Source organism: Enhydra lutris, unplaced genomic scaffold (assembly GCF_002288905.1).
Source record: "Enhydra lutris kenyoni isolate GAN:26980312 unplaced genomic scaffold, ASM228890v2 scaffoldscaffold84, whole genome shotgun sequence".
Taxonomy (NCBI): Eukaryota; Metazoa; Chordata; class Mammalia; order Carnivora; family Mustelidae; genus Enhydra; species Enhydra lutris.
Window position 1 is genome coordinate 2,866,654 of NW_019154168.1, and position 25,715 is coordinate 2,892,368.

Sequence of the window (25,715 nt, forward strand, 5' to 3'; positions counted from 1 at the left end):
ACAAAGCAAGAAGGAGTTGGCAGTGGGCTGCATTTCAGACAAGGTGCCCACAGATGGCCTCACCAAGAAGATGACATTTGTGTAAAGACCCAAAGGAGAAAGACACTAAAGAGATTAAGTTTTTATAGTTTATTTTATAGTCCACAACTTTGGAATTGCTTACCTATTTATAATGTCATTTCAGTCTCACCAGGGAGAATATTACAGATGAGGAAAATGAACCTCAAGGATTTGCCCAAAATCATGCAACCACTTAGATTTTAAAATGTATCCAGAACTTTAAAAAGAAGATACCTAATCACTGTTGTTTCCACTCTACAAACTTTCCCTCTGTAAATGAAGACTGAACATCTTTTTCAGGTCCATGGAAAAATGGATTTAATAGTAGATTTTTAAATTTTATTATAAAACTATTTAGTTTGAAATGCAGAAATAAAAGTTTTTAAGATCTTTTATCACATTGCAATCATATTCAATTATTCATATTTGGTACAACTAATTGCTTTAACAACTTTTTGTCTACTTATAGTCAGTTAAATAAATTTTATTAAGTACCAGTTATGTATGCAAGAAAGTATTCTGTTTTGTGGATTTAAAAGCCTGAATAGTCAAATGAGTCATCAAGGAATTCATCCAAGTATTTTTTTTTTTTTAAGATTTTTTATTTATTTGACAGATCACAAGTAGGCAGAGAGGCAGGCAGAGAGAGAGAGAGAGGAGGAGGAGGCAGGCTCCCTGCTGAGCAGAGAGCCCGATGTGAGGCTCGATCCCAGGACCCTGGGATCATGACCCGAGCCGAAGGCAGAGGCTTTAACCACTGAGCCACCCAGGCGCCCCATCCAAGTATTTTTTGTGATTGCAACAAAGATCCTAGTTCTCAGATGGAACTGGTTCTGGTGATAGCATATAGGACACAAAATTCATATTCCATATCCTTTAGTACATTTAAGTCCTCATGAGGTGGATCTCAGTTTTGATTTGCAAAAGTCTCAGAAATATGGGTGATTGTTTCTATTTAATTGTTCCTAAGATAACTGGAAAACAAATGCACAAAGATGCCCCCAACCCCTCAGACCCAGAAGACAAATAATGATACTTTGGGTAAATAAAAAACAAAAGTCTCATTGATTGCTCTTCTCATTCTTAAGATGTAAAACAATGAGAAATGTAGTTATAGCTTTCTTTCCACCACACTGAGCATTTAATGCTATAGCATGTAATGCATATTTTCTTTTTTAAAGCTAAGTGAATGGCCAAGTCCTACCAGACTTGTTTTACATTGCTTAGAATTTTATGATACCCAATAGACTAAGGAACAATGTGTTAAATTTCAGTGTGGTGCCATTTTCACCCTGCCTCATCACCAGTCTTTTGGGGTAACCACCAGTAAACACAGGGGGTAATATTAGACTCCCATATTGCAGTCACAGTTGCTACAAACTGCATTTTCCCAGGCCCCTTTGAAAATGACCACTTCATTAAGCAATGGACATGCTTGTCAATATCATCTTTGCCTCCTATAGTTCTCAAACTCCTGGCTTGCCTCTCTCCCTCATAATAAAATAAGCAATTTTCTTTAACTATGCTCACTGTTGTCCCTGTTTACTGAATTAGAGTTTCCAGGTTTGGTAATTGGTCTCCTGCAAATGTTGCAGCCACAAGTGGTTCTCATCACTCAGCTGCTGCTGTTCCCATGGAAACCGATGTGTTTACTTTCAGTGTTACTCAATTTTTTTTTCCATCTCTGTAATTCAGTAAGAAGAAAAATTGATGAGTGAAAAGGAAAGATATTGCCGTAAAAATGAACAGGAAAGGAAGAGGACTTTTAATTATAGGAATTAATAAAATATTCAACACCTACATATGTGTTTGAATATTTATTAATATTCAAAGAAAACAAACTTGCTTTTAGAGGAAAATAATGAAGGCAGGGACTGGTGGCTTTGTGAGTAGCACTAAAATATTTCAAAATCAGAAATAAATATACATCTTATTTTAGACTGGGATATAAAGAAAATTGCATTTACTATAAAGGTAAGAAATGGAAGTTTTATGTGAAGACACTGGTTTTCACCAACTTCTGTAAAGTTTTTTCTTCCTAATCTTAAGATCTTTTGGACCTATTATGGACTGAATGTTTGTGTTCCCCAAATTTCATATGTTGAAACATTACCCACTATGTAATGATATTTGGAGTTAAGGCCTTTGGGAGGTAATTAGGTTTTGATACTCTTATGAGGCTGGGGCTCCCCATGACGGAATTACTCCCTTTATATTAAATGGAAAAAGAGACTCCAGAGCTTTCTTTTCTTTTCTTTTCTTTTTAAGATTTTATTTATTTATTTGAGAGAGTGAGAGAGCGACAGTGCAAGCACAAGCAGGGAAAAGAGGGAGAAGGAGAAGCAGATACCTCACTGAGTAGGGAGCCTGACATGGTGCTTGGTCCCAGGACCCCAGAATCATGACCTGAACTGAAGCAGATACTTAAGTGACTGAGCCACCCAGGTTCCCCCAGAGCTTTCTTTGTTTACATACATTCACCAACAAAAGGCTGTGCGAGCATACATCAAGGAGATGTCTATAATCCAAGACGAGTTTCTCATTAGAACCCAACCATGCTGGCACCTGATTTCAGATTTCCTGCTTCTAGAAATTTGAGACAATAAATGTGTCCACTCCTCTCAAGTAAGGTATGTTGTGATAGCAGCCCCAACAGACTAAGACAAGGCCCTATCACTAAGCCTGTAGGAATGCATTGTTCAAGACTGAGATGCTTCAAACATTGTAAAGCAGAATGAATGTTATTTCTCTGGTAAAATGTCCTGTGATATCTTCCTTGTGTTCCCACAACTTACTCTAAGGTGAGATAAGTTGCAGTTTGAGAAAAGTCTTGGTCATACTTTGGGTCTGAAGACTTTCTGTTCAGTTAAACCTGGAAATGAAAGCTGAGACCCATTTTTATCGCTTTAAGTGTCCTGTAACTGATGTGTAGGAAAGTTGCAGGCAAACAGTGTCATCAAATCATTCCATGCAAATGGCCAGGAACTAAATAATTTTAAATATAAATAAACTATTCACCTCCACTTGATTTATTTTCTAAGGAAGTGGGATCTGAAGAGAATTCTTTGGTTTTACTGACTGAGGTGGTAAAAAGGAAAAGCAAAGACAAGGGATAGGTGTTAGGTTATAGACCTACCAAGAAGAATAAAGACCAAGGAAAGTAGCAAGGAAGAAGACACATAGTGGAGGAGTGAAAAGAAAGGCTGAGAGAAGTTTGGGGGATTTTAAAGGGAAAGAGGGAAGTGATTTGAATATTGCCACATGTAATGAAGCTTTGGGGGAATGCAGGAAGTATCTAAAGAGGGATGTAAAGATTATTGTGTTTGCTATGTGATATAATCATCCCCTTTGCTGACTCATCGAATAGCCTTGGTGAAGACCTAGATTATTTTTCTGTTTTCTAAATTGAACTAAGTTATGACATGATGGTGAGACTGGCAGTAAGCTAAACTGTAAGTTTTACTTGTTTATATTAACTGCCAAGACTTCTTGGCATCCTGCATCACGGGACTTAAATGACTCAATTACCCACCTTAGATGTGGGTATTTCAAAATCAACATGAGGCCCGAATTTTACACGGTACTCTTTCCATCTTAATCTTAGTCTACTGCCTCTCTCTCTCCTTCTGCTCCATTTCTGAAACCTCAGAACCATCCATGAACTGTCTGCCTACCCCTACCTATACATGTATCTTCTCCATTTCATTAAAAGGAATTAATATCCACCTCATAGTTGAATCCCCAGCCCAAATCAGTTTTGTGGTAGAAAACCAATGTCTGTAAATTCCTTGGAGCTCTTCCCATCAAAAGATGGAATCTACTTTCCAACCCCTGGCATCTGCACTGGCTCTGTGATACTCCGCCTAGTAAAAAACAATGGAAATGGTGTTGTATAACTTCAGAGCTTCAAGAAACCTTCATCTTCCACTCACTCACAGTGTTTCTCAACTTCAACACCATTGACATTTTGGACCAGATAGATCATTCTTTATTGCTGGCACTGTACTGTTCAATGTAGGATGTTTATAAGCATCCTTGACCACTAGCACTAGATGCCAGAAGCAATCATCCCCACTTGCCACCTCACAGCCTTTACCCTTCCTAAATAAACTTATTTACCTCAATATTTTAATTTTGGAATATTTTGGATTTTTAACATACATAACCATAACATGTACAGTCTTTATAACATATTTCTTTTTATTGCCTTACTTCACTGACTGGGAACATAGTATTTTTTTCCAATCACCAAGAGAATGTTTTAAATATTATCAAGTATAATATTTGGTATTGATTTCTTATAGATATACATTAACTGATTTCTTATAGATATAGTTTAACAGATTAAGGAAATTATCTTTGATTCCTAGTTTAGTAATAAGCTTTAAGATGTTTTTTGATTGTTTGTTAAATTACTAAATTTAATTTAGCAATTAAATTTAGTTTAATTTAAGAGGGCAGAGGGAGAAAGAAAGAGAATCTTTTTTTTTTTTTTAAAGATTTTATTTATTTATTTGACAGAGAGAGATCACAAGTAGATGGAGAGGCAGGCAGAGAGAGAGAGAGAGAGAAGCAGACTCCCTGCTGAGCAGAGAGCTCGATGCGGGACTCGATCCCAGGACCCTGAGATCATGACCTGAGCTGAAGGCAGCGGCTTAACCCACTGAGCCACCCAGGCGCCCCAAGAAAGAGAATCTTAAGCAGGCTCCATGACCATCAGGGACCTGCCACTGAGGCTCAATCTCACAACCCTGAGATCATGACCTGAGTCAAAATCAAGAGCCACCCAGGCACCTCTGAATTTTTAAATCTTTTTTTCCATTAATTGAGATAATTATATGATTTTTCTCATTTGTTCTGTTAATGTACTGGATAACACTGATTTATTTATTTATTTACTTTTAGAGAGGGGTAGGGAAAGGTTGGAGGGAGAAGGAAAGAGAGAATCTTAAGCAGACTCCATGCCCAGTGCAGAGCCGGACATGGGGCTCAATCTTCAAACCCTGAGATTATGACCTGAGCGGAAATTGAGTCAGATGTATAACTGATTGGAGCACCCAGGCACCTGTGATTTATTTTTAAATATTAATTTTGCTTTTGTGAAATAGGCTCAATTTATCTAGTTTTATTATCCTTTTTGTACATTGCTAGATTTAGTTTCCTAGTATTTTAGGGCTTTTTTATCTATGTTTATGAGTATGGATGGTTTGTGATTTTTCTTTGTTGACATATTCTTATTAAGTTTTATTACCAAGGTTATGCTGGCCTTATAATATGAATTTGAGAGATTTATGATTCTTTTTCATTTTCCCTATCCTCTGACATTTTTTGTGTTCCGAAAGTTTGACTGCTAAGAACAGAGTCACCCAAGCTATCCTGCTTTCTGCCTCTTATTTACATTTGGGTATGGGAAACAAGGATTAGAAAACAGATGATAAGAGGAGGAGGTGATTAGAGTATTCTTCCCACTATCTCCAGGTTTATTTGGGGCTACTTTTCTTTTAAACTACAGATTCTACTAGGAATCCCCTCTTGTGTGGCTTTACCTTTCATGGCCCTCTGATAGCCAGATTCATCTTTCTTGCTCCTTTAGATCTGATGGCAGTAGAGGCTTCCACTCTTGCAAATCTAGGAATGCCTCACCATCTTTTGTTTGTACTCTTAACCATGTTCACACCTCTATAAATAGTTCATTCCTTAAATTCTCTTCACTTAAACTTTTTCATGCATGCCACCTTTCTACCAGCATTTTGACTGAAGATCAGGTAGTTTAAGAACTGGACCAGTGTTAAGAAGTAAAGTCTCAAAATGGGGTTCTGAGTTTCAGTTGTTCATGTGCTTAATGAACACATGGATAATCTTGCTGGAGGAAATGTGACACAAATATTCCATGACACTCAGCAGCTTCAGTTATTTAAATTATCACTGGTAGTGGCATGGGATAGAATACTAGAAGAGGGCAAGGTAATGGGATAGTGGCTCTGGGATTTAGTTGCTATGGTGACAGTGTTGATTGCAAAGATATTGAGTTAGGCTAGTCATTTATGAGTGCACTGGAGAGCTTACAAAAGTAAAAGCACAGAATTAAAATTAAAATTAAGGTTTTGGATTTCCAAGTAATATCGTGAATGAAGAATCACAAAGCTTTCATGATAACCTTGAAGAACTTCCTTATTTATGTGGCCACAAGATAGACATTGCTGATCATTAGACCACACATCTGATTGTTAAGGTTTACAGAGTTGCAAAACATGGTTACCTGTTAAGTCCCTCTATGCTAGGAAAACTGATTGGAAGGAGTAGCATACTACTTGGAAGGTGAAATCTGGCAGATAAAGACAAGGGTGAGAATTTTGGAACCCATACTATCTTGATTTTTTTTTTTTTTTTTTTTTTTTTTTGCTAGTGGAAGGGCCACTCCATCTCACTGTGCAAACAGTTACTCCCTTGCATGAAACATCTTCAGTGAGTTCAGCTGAAACAGATACTTTGCAGGAAATTCCCACACATCTGTCATTGTCTTGAGACCTGTAATGGAGTTAATGTCCAGCCTAGCCAACATGGAGAAGTGTAAGGTCTACTCTTAGGAAGAGATAATATAGATACCAAAGGAATTCCGAGATCTTGCCAATTTGCCTCTATAGGAGCTTAGAGAATAAGCATGGGAATGGATTCTAGACTCCTTAGATCCTTCTTCATTTATTCTCAGCCCTAAAAGTAGTTCCGCATCCTATATTTGTTTTTCCTGTATTAGAGTGCTTTTTTTAAAAATAGTTTTCTACCTTTTAAAGTTAATGATTCTTTTAATTAAATTCTCTCTATTGAAGTTATTAGAGCAGTTTCTGTCTCCTGATTAGACCCTTGATAGACAGTTTTGTAGAGCCCACGGTAATACCATTGAGCCTGGTCTTTATTTATGGGAGATTTTAAAGATTTTATTTATTTATTTATTTATTTGACAGAGAGATCACAAGTAAGCAGAGAGGCAGGCAGAGAAAGGGGGGAAGCAGGCTACCCGCTGAGCAGAGAGCCCGATGCGGGGCTCAATCCCAGGACCCTGGGATCATGACCTGAGCCGAAGGCAGAGGCTCAACCCACAGAGCCACCCAGGCGCCCCAGATTTTAAACAACTAGTTCAACTTACTTAAGAATTATGTTCAAAGCATCTAATTTTTCTTACATTTTTTGTGTTATTACATTTAGTATAATAATAAATATTTCATTCATTATTATAATATAAATAAATTATATTTATTTTATATTATGTATTATATATTTATATATAATTATTATATAATTATAAATTATAATTATATTTAACATAATAAAGTATAACCAGGATAATAATGGTACCTACCTTGTAGATCACTATTATTTTCCTTTTACTTGATATATATATTTTGTATCAGGTCTTTGTATCAGGTCTGTAGTTACTGTGTAGCCCAAACTATCATCATTGTTTACTTTACATTTCCATTCATCATCAGACCATGGCACTAACCTTCTAACTAGACTTCTTGCTCTCCTTAAACTTATCTTTTAGCTACGATAATTATTTTTTTTAAGATTTTATTTATTTATTTGTCAGAAAGAGAGAGAGAGAGCACAGGAAGACAGAGTGGCAGGCAGAGGCAGAGGGAGAAGCAGGCTCCCCACAGAACAAGGAGCCCGATGTGGGACTCGATCCCAGGACGCTGGAATCATGACCTGAGCCGAAGGCAGCTGCTTAACCAACTGAGCCACCCAGGCGTCCCACGATAATTATTTTTTACAAATATATGTATCAGACCATATCACTTGCTTGCTAAAAAAAAAAAAAAAAAAAATCAAAACAAAACCTGAAAATTCATTGTCTAGAGGAGAGTTAAAATGGCAGATTAGCGGGACAACCCCATGCTTACCTCATCCCTTGAACACAGCTAGTTAAATATCAATTCATTCTGAATGCCCAAGAAATCTATCTGAGGACTGAGAGAACAAACTGCAAAACTAAGGGGAGATAGGAGGCCATATCATGGAATGTAGGAGGTTCAGAGACATGATTTGGGGAAGTAAAGGATTTTGAATGTTGCAGAGGGAAGGGAGCCCTGATCACAGAGAGAGGAGAGAGAGTGAGCAAGCAGCATACAGAGGCATCACACAAAGTCATTGCCTGGAAAAATGAGAGGGGTTGCTTATTGTAAGTTTTTACAACCAGCAGAGCCCAAAGTCTGAAGTTTTATAAGTCCATGCTGTGGCTGGTATTGACCCTGGTGGGAACTGCAGTGCTTCTGTGGAGAAGGAGGATAGAGGCCCTGGAAGTAGACACCATGATCTGAGGGTCCCCTGGGATGCACTGGGAGAGATAGTTTCCCTTTCTTGGAGTGCATATCAGAGAGGTGGTATTGCCATTCAATGAACAAAGAGCCAGTGACACCATTGCACTCCCCCACTCCTTAAGCACAGGGACAGAGTCCAACCTGGACTCAGGATTTTTGCTGTGCTTTACTCTAAATTCCAGGCTCCCATATGTTGGTGCAACTGCCTTTCTGGGACAAACTGGCACCAGCCCCAGCATGGTAAGACCCTCACCCAGAGGACCAGTGTGAGTCTGCCCCAAGCCAGGTCTCTAAAATTTGGGGTTTTAAAACTCAGCCAGCATGCCTGAGATAAAACATAGGTACACTGCACTGCCAGGCAGGCAGAGGGCTCTTACACAGACAGGATGAAGGCAGGAGTCTAAGGGATTCCTGGAACACATAAGGGGAGATTGTTCACTATTCTGTGAGGGATTCCCAGATAACAGCTGGCACAAACTCCTCTCTTCAGGGATACAGAAGAGGGCTGGAACTATTTTTTTACACTACCATCAGCATGAACTGACTTCAGTGAGCAGATAGTGCTCACAGTGGAGCCCTGAACTGCTTACACCAAGCTCTGCCCCCCTGCACTCCACAGGTGCTTCTCTACTAGGGCAAGTGTGACTTAGAACCAGAGCAGTGGGGCCCTCCCCCAGGAGACGAGCACAACCCGCCCCCCAACAGAGACCAAGTCTACTGACCATAGAGTGCTGCAAAGCTTCATCTCTGGTGGAAATAGCATCAGGCCTCTTTTAAAAAGCAGACCAGAGCACATCTAGTTAAAACTCACCACACTCTGGACAAGGTCCAAACACTCCCCACTGCAGGCAAGGAAAAACTGCAGAGGACTGACCTGAAGGAAAGAACAGCCAAAACACAATAGCAGAATGCACACAGCATACACCAGAAATGTTTCCTGAAGCACCAGGCCCTGAGCAGTATATGAGCTCTTCTTCATAAAGACATTCATCTCAGGAGTAGAAAACATAACAGACTTATGTTCCCAACACATGGAAGAAGAGACCTAAACAAAAATGTCAAGGTGGAGGAATTCATACCAGAAGAAGAAACAAGAAAAGGTCATGGCCAGGGATCTAATTGAAACAGATATAAGTATATGTCTGAACCAGAATTTAAAACAACAACCATAAGGATACTAGCTGGGGTTGAGAGAAGCATAGAAGGCACCATGGATTCCCTTATTGCAGAGAAAATAGACCTGAAAACTAGTCAGGTCGAAATAAAAAATTCTTTAACTGAGATGGGAAACCAACTGGATGTAATGACCATAAGGATGGAAGAAGAGGGGATTGAGTAAATGATATAGAAGATAAAATTATGAAATTAATGGGTGTGCCTGGGTGGCTCAGTGGGTTAAAGCCTCTGCCTTCAGCTCAGGTCATGATCCCAGGGTCCTGGGATCGAGCCTGACATTGGGTCTTCTGCTTGGTGGGGAGCCTGCTTCGCCTTCTCTTTCTGCCTGCCTCTCTGCCTATTTGTGATCTCTGTCTGTCAAATAAATAAATAAAATCTTTTAAAAAATTATGGAAATTAATGAAGTTGAAAAGAAGAGGAAAAGAAAAATATTGGATCACAAATGTAGACTCGGGGAACTCAGCAACTCCATAAATCATAATAACATTCATATCAGAGGAGTCCCAGAAGAAGAAGAAATGGAAAAAAGGGCAGAAGGTTTATTTGAACAAATTATATCTGAAAACTTCCCTGGGGAAGGAAAGAGACCTCAAATCCATGAAGCACAGAGAACTCCTATCAAAATCAACAAGAGTAGGCCAACATCAAGATACATCATAGTAAAATTTGCAGAATATAAAAATAAGGAAAAAATCCCAAAGGCATCAAGGGGAAAGAAATCCCTAATGCACAAGGGAAGACAAATAAGGCTAGCAGCAGATCTCTCCACAGAAACTTAGCAGGCCAAAAGAAAGTGGCATAATATATTCAACATGCTGAATGGGAAGAATATGCAGCCAAGAATATTCTATCCACCAAGGCTGTCATTCAGAATGGGAGAGATAGTTTCCCAGATAAACAAAAACTGAAGGAGTTCATGACCACTAAATCAGCCCTGCAAGAAATATTAAAGAAGACTCTTTTAGTGGGAAAGGTAGACCAAAAGCAACAAAGACTAGAAAGGAACAGAGAAGATCTCCAGAAACAACAAGTAATACAATGGCACTAAATCCATATCTATCAATAATGACTCTGCATGTAAGTGGATTAAATGTTCCAATCATGAGATATAGACTGTCAAAATGGATTTAAAAAAAAAAACAAAAAAACAAAACAAAAAAAAAAAACAAGATCCATCAGGGCACCTAGGTTGCTCAGTCATTTAGCATCTAGTTCTTGGTTTCAGCTCAGGTTATGAGCTCAGGGTCCTCGGATCCAGCCCCATGTTGGACTCCCTGCTCAATGGGGAGTCTTTTTGTCTCCCTCTCCCTCTGCTCCTCCCCATGGTCATGATCTCTCTCTCTCTCTCTTAAGTAAATAAATAAATCTTAAAAAAAAAAAAAAGAAGGTCCATCTATATGCTGTCTACAAGAGACTCATTTTAGACCTAAAAATACCTGCAGTTTGAAAGTGAAGGCATGGAGAACTATTTATCATGTTAATGTTTGTCAAAAGAAACCTAGAATAGCCATACTTATATCAAACAAACTAGGTTTTACCAAGAGATGAGAAGAGAACTATATCATAATAAAAGGGGTCTATCCAACCAGAAGATCTCACAATTGTAAGTATTTATGCCCCCAACTTAGGAACATCCAAATATATAAAACAATAACAAACAGAAAGAAACTCATTGCTAATAATACATTAACAGTAGGGACTTTAATAGCCCACTTACAGCAATGAATAGACTGTATAAGCAGAAAATTGATAATGAAACAATGGCTTTGAATGACACACTGGGTCAGATGGACTTGACAGTTATATACGGAACATTTCATCCTTAAGCTACAGAATACACATTCTTTTTGAATTCACATGGAACATTCTCCAGAGTAGATCACATACTAGGTCATAAATCAGGCCTCAAAAAGTACAAAAAGATTGAGATCATACCATGCATATTTTCCAACCACAGTGCTATGAAATTTGAATTCAACTCCAAAAAAAAATTTGGAAAGACCACAAATACATGGAAATTAGAGAACTTTCTACTAAAGAATAAGTGGGTCAACCAGGTTATTAAGGAAGAAATTTTAAAAATGCAAGGAAACAAATGAAAATGAAAACACAATGGTCCAAAATCTTTGGGATGCATCAAAAACAGTCTGAAGAGAGAAGTATACAGCAATTCAGGCCTATCTCAAGAAGTAAGAAAAATCTCAAATGCAAAACCTAAACTTACACCTAAAGGAGTTAGAAAAAGGACAGCAAATGAAGTCTAAAGCCAACATAAAGGAAATAATAAAGATTAGAGCAGAAATAAATAGTATAGAAATTTTAAAAATAGTGGAACAGATCAACGAAATTAAGAGCTGGTTCTTTGGAAGAATTAATAAAAGTGATAAACCCCTAACCAGACTTATTAAAAAGAAAATAGAAAGGACCCAAATAAAATCACAAATGAAAGAGGAGGGATAAAAACCAACACCACAGAAATATGATTATAAAAGAATATTGTGAAAAATTATATTATACAATTATACAAATCAATCTGGAAGAAATGGATAAATTCCTAAAACAAGTCAACTACCAAAACTGAAATAGGAAGAAATAGAAATTTTGAACAAACCCATAACTAGCAAAGAAATTGAATCCGTAATTAAAAATCTCCCAACAAAAGTCCAGGATCAGATGGTTTTCTGGGAGAATTCTACCAAACATTTAAAGAAGAGTTAATACATCTTCTCAAACTGTTCCAAAAAATAGGAATGGAAGGAAAAATTCCAAATTTATGCTACAACACCTGTGTTACCTTGATTCCAAAACCAAAGAACCCACTAAAAAAGAAAATCATAGTCCAATATCCCTGACTAACATGGATAAAAATATTCTCAACAAAATACTAGCAAATGGAATCCAACAGTACATTAAAAGAATCATTCACCACAATTAAATGGGATTTATTCCTGGGCTGCAAGGTGGTTCAGTATTCACAAATCAATCAACAGGATATACCACATCAATAAAAGAAAGGAAAAGAACCATATGATCCTCTCAATAGATGCACAAAAAGCATTTGACAGTATCCATTCTTGAGAAAAACCCTCAACAAAGTAGGTTTAGAAGGTACAAAGACTCTCCTTTAATATTTCTTGCAGGGCTGATTTAGTGGTCATGAACTCCAGTTTTTGTTTATCTGGGAAACTCTTTATCTCTCCCATTCTGAATGACAGCCTTGGTGGATAGAATATTTTTGGCTGCATATTCTTCCCATTCAGCATGTTGAATATATTATGCCACTTTCTTTTGGCCTGCTAAGTTTCTGTGGAGAGATCTGCTGCTAGCCTTATTTGTCTTCCCTTGTACATTAGGGATTTCTTTTCCCTTGCTGCCTTTGGGATTTTTTCCTTATTTCTACATTTTGTGAATTTTACTATAGTATGTCTTGACATAGATCTTATTTTGTTTTTGTTTAGGGGTCTCTGTGCCTCCTGGATCTGGATATTTCCTTCCCCAAATTGGGGAAATTTTCAACTATTATTTTTCAAACAAATTTTATGGCCCTTTTCTCTCTCTTCTTCTGGGACTCTTATAAAATGAATGTTAATACATTTGATGCAGCACTGAGTTCCCTAAGTCTACTCACATTTTGCATAATTCTTTTTTCTCTCTTTTGTTCAGCTTGATTGCTTTCCACTACTCTATCCTTGTTTCTCTGCTTCTTCCAGCCTACTCTCCATTCTATCAAGTGTGTTTCTTATTTATTTCTGCTATGTTATTCCTTATCTGTGTTAATGGTCTCACTGATGTCCTCCACTCTTTTCTCAAGCCAGTAAATATCCTTATGATCATTGCTTTAAATTCTCCAGCAGGCATGTTACTTCTATCTGTTTCATTTAGATATCAGGCCATAGCCTTGTCCTGTTCTTTCATTTGGGACAAATTATTCTTTCTCATTTTGTCTGAATCTCTGTGCCTATTTCTGTGTGTCAGGAAAGTCAGCTGTATCTTCTTTCTTGAAGGTAATGGCCTTATGAAGAGGAGGTCCTAGAGTACCCTGCAGTGTAGTGTTCCTTCTTCCCCAGGGTCTGGCACTTCCAGGAGCATCCCCAATGTATGCTGCATGCACTCAGCTCTTGTGTCCTGGCCACTTTATCCCTTAGGCCAATCATCTGCAGAGGCTCTCATTGTTTGTGTGGGCAGTGTTTGATCCCTTGATTGAATGGGGTATATTTTAACTAGATGTGCTGTGGTGAAATGAGACCCATCACTGTCTCCACTGGAATGGAGGCCTCGCAAAACTCCCATGTAGGAAAATGTGGTGTTGATAGGAGTCTGGGCTGGTCTTCTGGGGAAGAGGGCCCACCATGCTGGGACTGAGACAAGAATGACTGGGAAGGGCAGTTCTTCCAGAGACATTGGGGGATAGAGGTAGGGGATAGGGGGTGGGACTTAGTGTAAGCAAATTAGGTAGCCAGTGTCAGTGATGCACTGTTCTCAAAGGTGCTTATGATGATAGGCAGAGGAGGAAAATGGAGCCTGTCAGTTCCTTCAATCCCAGAGGCTTCTTTCCATGAAGCCTGCCTCTCTGGGACATACTAACCTCCCCACTGCGTGTCCCAGCCCTCCTTCAGATCAGTCTTTCCATGTTGTATGTCTATGGGTTGGTTGCCTTGCCTTGTCCCCAAGAGCAGCCTTCCAAGCTACCCCTGAGCCAAGCATACTGACCTTTAAAAGTCCAGGCTTTCTACATATTATATGATTCCATTTATATAAATGTCTGGAATGGGCAAATCTGGAGACAGAAAGGGAATAGAAATGATTGCTGATGGGTATGGCATTTCTTTTGAGGGTGATTAAATGTTCTGGAATTAGTGGTGGTGATGGCACTACCTTCTGATTGTACCAAAACCACTGAACCTACATTTTAGTAGAGTGAATCTGTAGTATGCAAATTATATCTCAATAAATCTTTTATAAATCAATCAATGAATTAATCTCTAGGCTTTAAGCCCTACTGGTTGCAAGAACTCACAAAATTCGAGACCCCTCATTTTCCAAGCCAATTGCTATTGGCATTCGTTTTCCCCAGGTGCTCCCCTGAGTGTTAGTCTGTCTCTCACCCTTCTCCACAACTGCAGCTTTCTCCCCACTCCAGCAGCCATGATCCCTTTCTCTCCCCCGCTGTATCTCTGCAGCTTCCTACCTTCTTCAATGCAGCCTCTTCTCAACCTTCAGTTGTGAAGTTTGTTTGCCGGTCTTCAGATTGATTTCTGGGGTATTATGGATGATTTGATAGTTATCTGGTTGTATTCATGGGATGTAGCAAGCCTAGGGTCCTCCTCTGCCACCTTCTCCCTCTCCTACTTAAATTCTCTTTAAAAAGTATTATTTGAACTAAGGAAGAGAGGTATTCTCTATAGGAGGAGAATAGATCAAAGCTGTTGTTAAGAAAAGCCACTTTTCCTCCACCCTCTTAGGTTTAGTGACAAGGCCTTCAAATTTATAATAACAAAAGACCAATTAATAGGAGAAAAGGCACACAATTTTTATTAACATTTATGTGCACAGGAGTTTATAAAAAAGAAATGAAAGTCAAAGAAGTGGTTAGACTCACACGTTTAGCATTTTAACAAAACAAAAAAAAAGGAGGGAGCTTGAGCTTCAAGGAATGATAAGTTATGGGGAAGTGACTAGGAAATATATGGAGAAGAATAGTGAGAGATAAAAATTTAGTTATTCAGACTTATCTTGATTCTGCCTCTCTGTCCTGGGTGATGTGTGGTACTCTCCTTCCCATGAAAGGAGAGGGAGACACCTTCATAAAGAGAATTTATGCCCTGCTTATAGGTGGGTAAGGGGAAGGCAGGGAAACATTCCTGCATCTGTGGATTCTCAGTTGCCTTCAGCTCAAAATAATCCTTATGCTAAAGTTGCATATCTTAGAGTAGCATACCCTTAACTCCTCCACAGTAGTGCAAGTCAATTTTGAATCTGTCACTTTGCCTTTGGTTTAGTTTAGCTCTTTCAGATATGTCTGTGTTATTGATGAAGTAAAGTAAAGTAAAATTAGTTATATTGTTAGCTGTAATAACGGAACAATATTGGGATTCAAAAAAACAAAAAACAAAAAACAGGCTAGCAATCAAGCCAACAAAGGAACTCTTCAGCAACATTCCATCATGCTCAATTTGTAACTGGGATAGTGTGTTCTACTGCTATCCTGGCTCAAAGGGCATTTCAAACCGGTTTTACCTCATCTCCTGATGTCAGGGAATAAGAATTACCTTTAAGTCAGCACCATTGCATTAAGTATCTGAGTTCTCCACTTTGTACTGGACAACTATGAGTTTCCAGAATGACTGGATGGTAGATCGTCCCCTCGGCATATCAGTGGTATGTGGGTGTTTATTCCAAAAAGCACAGGGTTTGTGTGTCCGTTGCTTGCTCTCTTGTTCATGTGATCATTCCTCCAGCTCCTTCTCCTCTCCTGTTCTCAGTTCACTGTCCTTGATATAATCACCCCTGGGCAGAAAACTTCACTCTTTATATGTGCAAAGGAATTTTTCCATCTGGGAATGCTTTCTTCTTTTCCTCAGTAAATTATTTGATGTAGATTTGGAAGGGAGAGAGTGAGTGACCTTAGGATTGACTTAAAGAATTTCATGACCACATGAAGCACCTGGGTGGCTCAGTCAGTTAAGAATATGATTCTTGATCTCTGCTCAGGTCTTGATCTCAGGGTCATAGGTTCAAGGCCCACATTGGTCCCCAAGCTGGGCATGGAGCCTATTAAAAAAAAAAAAAAGTATTTCATGACTTCAAGTATTAGGGGAGGGGTGGGTGCTTGTTGAAGAAAAAAAATAAATAGATTAGCAATACCCTTCTCTGTGTAAAATTTAGAGCAGTGAAACTACTCTGTATGATGCTGTAATGGTGGATATATGCCAGTATACATTTGTCAAAACCCCAAGAATGCATACCAAGAATGAGCTTTATTATAAAATATTGACTTGGGGTGATAACGTGTCAATTGTAGGCTCATCAGTTGTAACAAATAAACCACTCTGGTGGGAGATGTTGGTAATGGGGGGGGCCTGTGCATGTATGGAGGCAGGCAGTCTCCTGTACCTTCTGTTCAGTTTTGTTGTGAACCTGAAACTGCTCTAAAAAATATTTAAAAAATATTTTTAAAAATATTAAAGTAGTGTATAATTTATTCTCACCAGCAGTTATCCATGTTGAACTGACACATTCAAGATTGTTCTTAAGAAGTTCTTTCTTTTTTTTTTTTTAAGATTTTATTTATTTATTTGACAGAGAGAGACACAGCAAGAGAAGGAACACAAGCAGGAGAAGTGGGAGAGGGAGAAGCAGGCTTCCCACTAAGCAGGTATCTTGATGTGGGGCTCGATGTGGGGCTCAATCCCAGAACCCTGGGATTATGACCTGAGCTAAAGGCAGACGCTTAACAACTAAGTGACCCAGACACCCCAAGAAGTTATTTCTTTTGGGTTGCCTGGGTGGCACAGTCATTTAAGTGACCTGATTAGGTCTGATCTCAGGATCATGAAATAGAGCCCCACATCAGGCTCTGTGCTCAGCACTGAGTCTGCTTCAGATCCTCCCTTCCTCTGCTTTTCCTTCTCATGCTTTCTCTCTCTCTTTCTCTCAAATAAATAAATAAATCTTTTTTTAAAAGGAGTTAAAATAAAGAAGTTATTTCTTTCGCTATCCCCCCAAAATGAAATCGAAATAAAGAGAAAAATAATCAATCTTGAAATGCTTATGGCTTTTTATTTTCTCCATACCACTTCCTCCATATCATATTTTTACAAAGGGCCTGACTGTGCAAAAATGTTTATAAAAATATTTTCTGTAAATTCCAGTCCAATCGCTTTGGAATGTGTGTGATTTTTTACTTCCTAACTCAAGAATTAGTCTTGATTTTCTTTCCAAAACAAGCAGGCTTTAGTTCAGTTGAGGAAATACAATAAGTAATTCATCTAGGCTGTAATTTCAAACTGTTGAGCTTCTGGCAACTTGCCCCTCCTCACCATTCTTTAGCTCTTCCTCCCCTCCTCCCTTTCTCCTCTTCACTCCCACACACCCACAGCCCCCGGATATCCTCCATGGAAGCAACACGTTTGTATATTGGAATGATGGTAAGGCTTTGAAGTCGCTCAGGCATAATAATTTGTTTTCTATTTTTAAAAACAGATCTACTGGTAAAATAAATCAAATGTTAGGCAAAGTGGTATAATCAAATGTTGTGTTTTGTGCCTCTTTCTGAGAAACAAATAAAACTTTCCCTCCATAGGGATGAGAAATGATTTAGAGCATTGGAATAAACTTCACCTCTCTGTCCCCAAATTCTTCATCTTCAAATATTGACTATCTTGATGAGAAATGCAGATGATCCCCAACAGGCCCAACTCAGAGAGAGTGCCAGGAAGCTTAATATGTGGCTATGACTGAGAAAGCAGTGCCTCTAGGTTCTTTTCAATGTTCATGCCACAAACATGATCCCTTGTGGAATGTATTATATTCACAAGTTATAGTTCACAATTATATAATATAATCCTTTGCTTCTTCTCTGCCTAGTTGGAAAAGAGGGATAGGAGCTGATAAATACCGAAGTAAATCCAAGCTAATAGCAGGAAAAGAAATACTGTTTCATTATATATTTATAAATGTATACCCCAGTGCTGTTCATTCCAGTTTCCTGTTTATCTTAAAGATGCAGCCACACTGATCCCTTTGTAGTCATTTTGTTGGGTCCGTAATCAAAGGAGCAAGACTGATACAAAGCGAAGGTCAAGCAAAGCTTTATTTCGTGCCAAGCATCGAGAATCAAACTGACTGGCCAAGGCCGTTTCTTGCAAAAAGGCGACCTCTCTCTGCCTTACAGACTAGCTTTTAAGGGCAAAGGCCATGTGGTTGGGCCTGGCCACTCACAGGTGGCCAATGAGATTGTAACACACAGAGAAAGCTGCACAGTCCTGCTAGGTCACACATAAGTGACCAATTGAATTGCAATTTACCCTATAGTAGATATTTGAACCAGCCTATCACCTTGGTCAGAATTGGCACCCAAAAGGCACCCAAAGGGTGGGACCCACACTCCTTGGTAGCTAGGGAGACAGTATGCGCCCCCACTGATTGGATACCTCCACCTGGCCTAATACACCCTTGTATTTGGGCTTTGTTAACTGGGACTGGTTTCTGGCACTTGTTTTTAAGTAAGTCTCCTGGGGGAAGGGTGGGGCAGGGACAGTTTAAGTTTTACTATATAAACAACAAAGTCATTGTTTAACCGGATGGACCTGCTCTGGCTAAATAGGCCCTTACAATTTTCAAAAAAGGTGAATGTTGAAGTCAAGCTCCATGCAACACTGTTTACAGACATTAAATACCATTCCCAAAGTAATTTCAGCAAAATCCCATGATCTCAGGTATATCAGTGATGAAGACTATATTCTTGACCAGCTCTAAAAGCATAGCTTCTAACAGCTTAAAGATGTGTCCCAATGATGGTATCCACTCCCTCTTAAAATGCTTCCTGAGAAAGCTTAAAATTATAAATCCTTTCTCTGCTTCTTTGAGATCTAATTCTTCCACCACCCAAAACTGGCTCTTCAAGGACCTAGGGGCCATCTCTTTGAAATAGAACACTGAAGAAGATACCTCTCCCCCTGGCTCCTAACCCTGTGAGAAGAAGAGCCTAACTTCCAAAGTCACCTTGCCCCAACTTGCACAAACACCCCCAGTCATAAATATACTAGAAGTTTCTTCCTCCTCTGGGTAATCCCCAATTAGCCAGATGGCTTAGTTATATGAACCAACACCTTCTTCACACTCTGCATTGACTTTCCTTTAGCACACCTCAATATTTTAAAAGTCTTCTTTTGTTTCAGCAGAGTTGAGCTCAGGGTTCTCTTCCCTATTGCAATCATTATTATTGAATAAAATGTCTTTATCACTGTTAACTGGTGTCCAACTTTATCTTTGACATCAGTCCCAGTTCAATGAAGAAAACAATAATCACTTTAGACATTTCAAACAGGAGAAATTTAAAGAAACGTAGTTGGGTATATACAAAATCTTATTGGAAGAATTGAAAAATTGGAGGTGCAGTTATTTCATTTACTGTTTAAACTAGGAGAACTTTTTAGAATGAGGGGGGCTCTGTTAATAATTACAGTAGCATGATGAGTATAAATCAGGACTGTTCTAGACATACAGATATATGATCAACCTAAAGTCAGATGGCCACTACCATGTCAAAATCATACCAGTTAGCTGCTATTCAGAGTTTTGAAGCTTCTGCCCCTACTGTTGTGGTCACAGCCCTAAAAAGCTCACACCCACAAAGCTAGAGACTAGAAGGGGAAAGGATAAGGTGAGTCCCCACCAAACTTCAACCTGAGTGTGCTTGTCAGGAAAACAGTCTTCTCTTCTGCCTCCCCACTGTGTCTGAGCCCCTCTAATCAATAGAACCTGATTCACATCTGGACCCCTCACTGCAACTGAGTATGGAAATGTTATTGATAGTTTTCCAATCTCTCCACAAAGGAGGAGGATTAAATGCTATATAATATAAGCACCTACTATAATCTATCATACCAAGCTATGTGACCTTTATATCAGATTGAAAAATAAATCTCTTCCATGTCAGAGCTCTAAAACTGTGAAGTATTAAGATTTCCAAGTCCCCTCAATGTTGCCTAAATGAACTCTGGACAACCTGACTCAGGATCACTCATTAGTTTTACCCATTGTTAAGTGCTGAACCTAAATCTATTTACTGTGAAAGCAGGCAAAGATGAGGAAGAAGAGTTTTTTGCCCTGAATCTCTATTTAGTAAGTTATTGATAAACTAATACTTTTTCAAAGCAGCAGAATTGTTTTCTACAAGTATAATAAAAAGAGCATAAAGGATCTGTGTGGCCAACAGGAGAACTGCCTGAGGAGTTAAACATACAGTGATACTTTGATTGGGTTTATGTTCTAGCTGCTGAGTGTATTAAGGAATACTCACTAACTCAGTTACTTGGTTTGTCCTTTGGGTGTTACTATGACAGATACTGAGGAATGTGACGGATACTGAGGAATGTCAGATAGTATCTACTGGGGAAGAGATAGAAGAGGGAGAGAAAAACAGAAAATGACCAAGAGTCAGTAACAAAAAAGACCCAGAAAAAGACAAAAAGACCCAGAGAGATACAGAGAGACAAGGGCAAGCACTTGCACCTCCCTCCCCGTGATACAGGTATACACACATGTACATAGGCACACATGCACACCCTAACAACAAGGGAGTGAAGCAGATTAGGGAAGAGATAGATAAAGGAGTACACAAAAGCAAAATGAAAGAACAAAAGTAAAATCAAGAAGATAAAAACTTAAATATTGAGAAAAGTCTTTATAATGCTGAAGCTATGCAGAGAATCAGTACAGCACAGGAACACATCTTAGAGGTTTGGGCTTTATTCTTAATTGTTTTGTTTCTGTGTTATTTTTGATATTTTTGTTTTGTTACTAATGAAGAATGTCACATGAACATACATTCTGATTGTAAAACTAGCTTTCATCCAGAATTAAATTGTTGAGGTAAAAATTTAAGAGATTTTAAGAGGAAATATTTTTTGAGGTTTTCAAATTGTTATCCATGCTTCCTTCATCCCATATTTCTACTATTTGGATAATGTGACCACCTACCTTGCTGTAATAATTTTGATATTGAATCAAATGAGTATTTCCCTTTAGTGTGGTTGAAATTCCAACATGTCTCCCTGATTCAGTTATCTGGGTCATTATCTAAAGTATTATTGCTGGGTGGTTCGGTTATGGACATTGGGGAAGGTATGTGCTATGGTGAGTGCTATGAAGTGTGTAAACCTGGAGATTCACAGACCTGGGGCTAATAATACATTATATGTTAATTAAAAAATTAAAAATTATAAAACAAAAAAATAAAGTATTATTGCCAATTTTGTACGCACTGTTTATTTTTTTCTTGCACTTCACTATTTCCTCCAAATTAAAAGAAAGTCTTTTAATGAAGAGTATTTTTCAAACAGATTAATTGGTGAACCATCAAAGGCAATTTTATTATTATCAGGAATTACACTGGGATGTCCACTGTCACCATATTGTTCAACATTATTTTGAAGTTCAAGTTCATCTAACAAAACAAGAAAAAGAAATAAGCTGCATAAATATTGGAAAAGAAGAGACAAAATTATCATTATCATTATTCTCTGTAATCTGATTTACATCAGATTATAAAAGATTCAACTAAAATATATATTTAGAATTAATTAAGTTAATTAATTAATTAGAATTAAATTAGATTCCCAGAGATAAGAAAGATTTAAAAAACCAATAGCTTTCCTATATATTGAAATAACCAGATAAACATCAAAATAGAAAAAAAAAACATCAAAATAGAACATATATTTTATTCATAGCTATGGTAAAAACTACTAAATATTTAGTAATAAATTTAGTGAGAAAGACATAAAAGCTCTGTGAAAAAAATTGTATTACAGGACATAATGGAAGACCTAAGTGAGTAAAAAGAACATCCACTATTCACAATGAGAAGACAGAATGTCTTAAAATGCTAATCCCACCTGGACAGATCTATAAACATAGTAAAATCCAAATTAGAATATCGAAGCAGGATTTTGAAACTAAAAAAAAGTCCAAATGTCAAATGATAAAATAAATATGAAGAAATTACTGAGAAATGTTTGATAAAAAAGAATCACAAATAGGTACATGCCCCACAAAATATGAAAAATATAAAAGCTACTATTAATCAAAACACTGTGGTACTAGGACCTCGGTATATATAGAAATGAATATATGGAGGCACCTGGGTGGTTCAGTCCATTAAGCATCTGCCTTCAGCTCAGGTCATGATCCCAGGGCCCTGGGACTGAGCCCAGCATCAGGCTCCCTGCTGAGCAGGAAGCCTGCTTCTCCCTTTCCCTCTGCAGGTCACTCTGTGTTCCCCTCTTTGTGCTCTCTCTCTGTCAAATAAATAAATAAAATCTTTTTTAAAAATGCATATATGATGAAGCTGACATTACAAATAATTTGGGAAAAGATGAGCCATATGATAAATTTTATCAGGACAACTGATTATGATTTGGAAGAATTTTAAGTGAGTTCATAATCTTGCAATATATATGAAAATAACATGAATTGCAAAGCGATTACCATAGCATGATTCCATTTTTGCAAAGGTATTTGTGTAGTTCTGTGTTTATGTCTGTATTATGTATGTATCTATAGCTTGTTCTGTATAAAATTAAGACAAGCTTGGGATAAATAGGCACAAATGCGTACTTTGGAAGATATGGTCAAATGGGAGGAAAAGATTTTCATTTCTTTATATATTTTCATTTTTTTTTTAAGTAGTGCCTGTAAATAGATGTATGGATAAGGAAAATGTGGCATATATACACAATGAAATATTACTCCATCTTTAAAAAAAGAAAAGAAAGAAATCCTGTCATTTGTGACAATGTGGATTAAACTGGAGGACATAGTGGCTAAATGAAATAACCCAGACACAGGAAGACAAATACTACATGATCTCATTTAAACATATGGAAACTAAAAAAAAAAAGTGAAACACTTGGTAACAAACTAGAATTGGAGTAAGGGGGAGGGAGAGATACTGATCAAAGGAAACAAATTTCCAATTATAAGATGAGTAAGTTCCGGAGACCTAATGTACAACATGGAGACTATAGTTAATAATAATGTATACTTAAAATTCACTGAGACAGTAGACGTCAAGTGTTTTCACCACACACATAAAAATGGAAACTATGGGAGGTGATAGATATGTTAATTACTTTTATTCTGGTAACCATTTTACCATGCATACATACAACAAAACATCACATTGTACACCTTAAATGTATACAATTTTTATTTGTCTAAAATACATTTAAAATATTTTTGAAGTAACAAATTTTAGAAAAAAAACAGAATGATAATTTTAGGTACATTTATGTGGCTTTATTTGCAAACTGAATAAAATATTTTACTTTATATTTCTTTTTCTAACACATGTGATTTTATTCATTTCTCCTACACTATCCTTTAGTTTTCAGCTCTATTTGTCACATCAGTCACTCAGTAAATATTTGCTGAACAAATAAGTTAATAGCCAATCTCTACCCTTTTTCTGTCTGTGGACCTCTTTTTCCTTCTTAAATACAATAGTTAGTTTTGATTTCTGTTGAGCTGATTTAGCACTAATTATTCATTGGATATTTCAGTATTATTTTTTAAAGATTCTTTCATCTTTTAGGGCTTTAGCTACCTCTCAATTCCTTATTTCCCTTCCCCCTCCCCCCTCTCCTCCACTTTCAAAGTGGAAAGCATGCACCTATTGGCATATTCTGTCCATGTGCTAATTTTTTTAAAAAAGATTTTATTTATGGGGCGCCTAGGTGGCTCAGTCTTTAAGCATCTGCCTTTGGCTCAGGTCGTGATCCCAGGGTTCTGGGATCAGCCCCGCATAGGTCTCCCTTCTCAGCGGGAAGCCTGCTTCTCCCTCTCCCCCCTCCCCCTGCTTGTGTTCCCTCTCTCACTCTGTCTCTCTCTATCAAATAAATAAATAAAATCTTTTTTAAAAAAGATTTTATTTATTTAGAAAGAGAGAAAGAGAAAGCAGGGGAGGGAAGGAAGGAGAGAGAGAGAGAGGATCTCCACACTGAGCAGAGCTTAATGCCAGCCTGGATCCCAGGATCCTGAAGTCACTACCTGAGCAGAAACCAAGAGTAGGATGACTTTTAACTGACTGAGCCACCCAGATGCCCCCATGTGCTCATTTTGAAGCATTGATTTAGACATCATATAAGAAATCCGTACTTTTTTAAAATTAAAGGACAATTACATGAAACTATTTGAAGAATTCTTTCATTTGAAGAATAAATTACCAGGCTCAATCACAAGTTTTATTATTCTAGGTAAAAATAAAACAATTCCCCAGTTAACCAGAAGGAGAAGGATTAATTTAATTGTGAAAATAAAGAAATATATTCCCATAATAAAAGCAAAATTTGTTGGATCAGTTCAGATTTTCTACAGTGATAATCAAAATGTTCATTGTTCACAGTCTACATGAAGTCCCTGATACGCAAATCTGAAATAATCTGTTGTTTAAGATGAGACCCCAGTCAAACTGATAATAAAGACTGTTAATGCTTCTCTTGAAGGTCTGGCTGCCTTTATTTAAGTGACCTGCAGGGAAAAAGATTTCATAGGTATAGTTGTGTTGTCATTATTATTATTGTTTATTGTTTCTAATTTCTCTCCCTAAATCGTCTAAGACTAAAAGGAAAAATTAATTAATATTTATTAAGTCCTTTGAAGGTATGACCTACTTGGTAAATGCTACTTCATTTAATTCTGAAAATATATTATTAAATAGCCATTTTATACCCATTTTAAAGATGAGGAAACAAACAGGGTAATAACAACTGAGATCTCACAGTTGGAGATATTAAATTCAAGACCCAAACTCAGGTCTATCCAACTCTAGAGTTTGTGTTTCTACACCAAAACCACACCCATGAACTCTTAAATATTGCTCTCAATCAAAACATTATTACATGAATCTTCAAGTAAGTGTTGCTTTTCTCATTTCATATTTCATAATGATCAAATTTCACAATGATAATTTTAAATACAGTGAGATTCATTGTTATTTAAAATGTAAATTGAAGGGGCGCCTGGGTGGCTCAGTGGGTTAAAGCCTCTGCCTTCAGCTCAGGTCATGATCCCAGGGTCCTGGGATGGAGCCCCGTAGAGGGGCTCTTTGCTCAGCAGGGAGCCTACTTCCCCCTTTCTCTCTGTCTGCCTCTCTGCCTACTTTGTGATCTCTATCTGATAAATAAATAAAATCTTAAAAGAAAAAGTAAATTGGAAGCTTAGTTACTTCTCTTTTAAGTAGACTTCATTTCTGTCTATAGAAATTCTCTGCCTGTTGGAAAAACACACATTAAAAAGTGACCAGTACTCTGATATAATTACGTTCATTTGTCTCTGGGGTTTTTCTTAGCATTTTAAAATGAGCTAAGAGTGCAAACCAATTAACAAACAAAATGAGATTACATTCAAAATCTACAAAGCCAAACACATTCTTAGTAA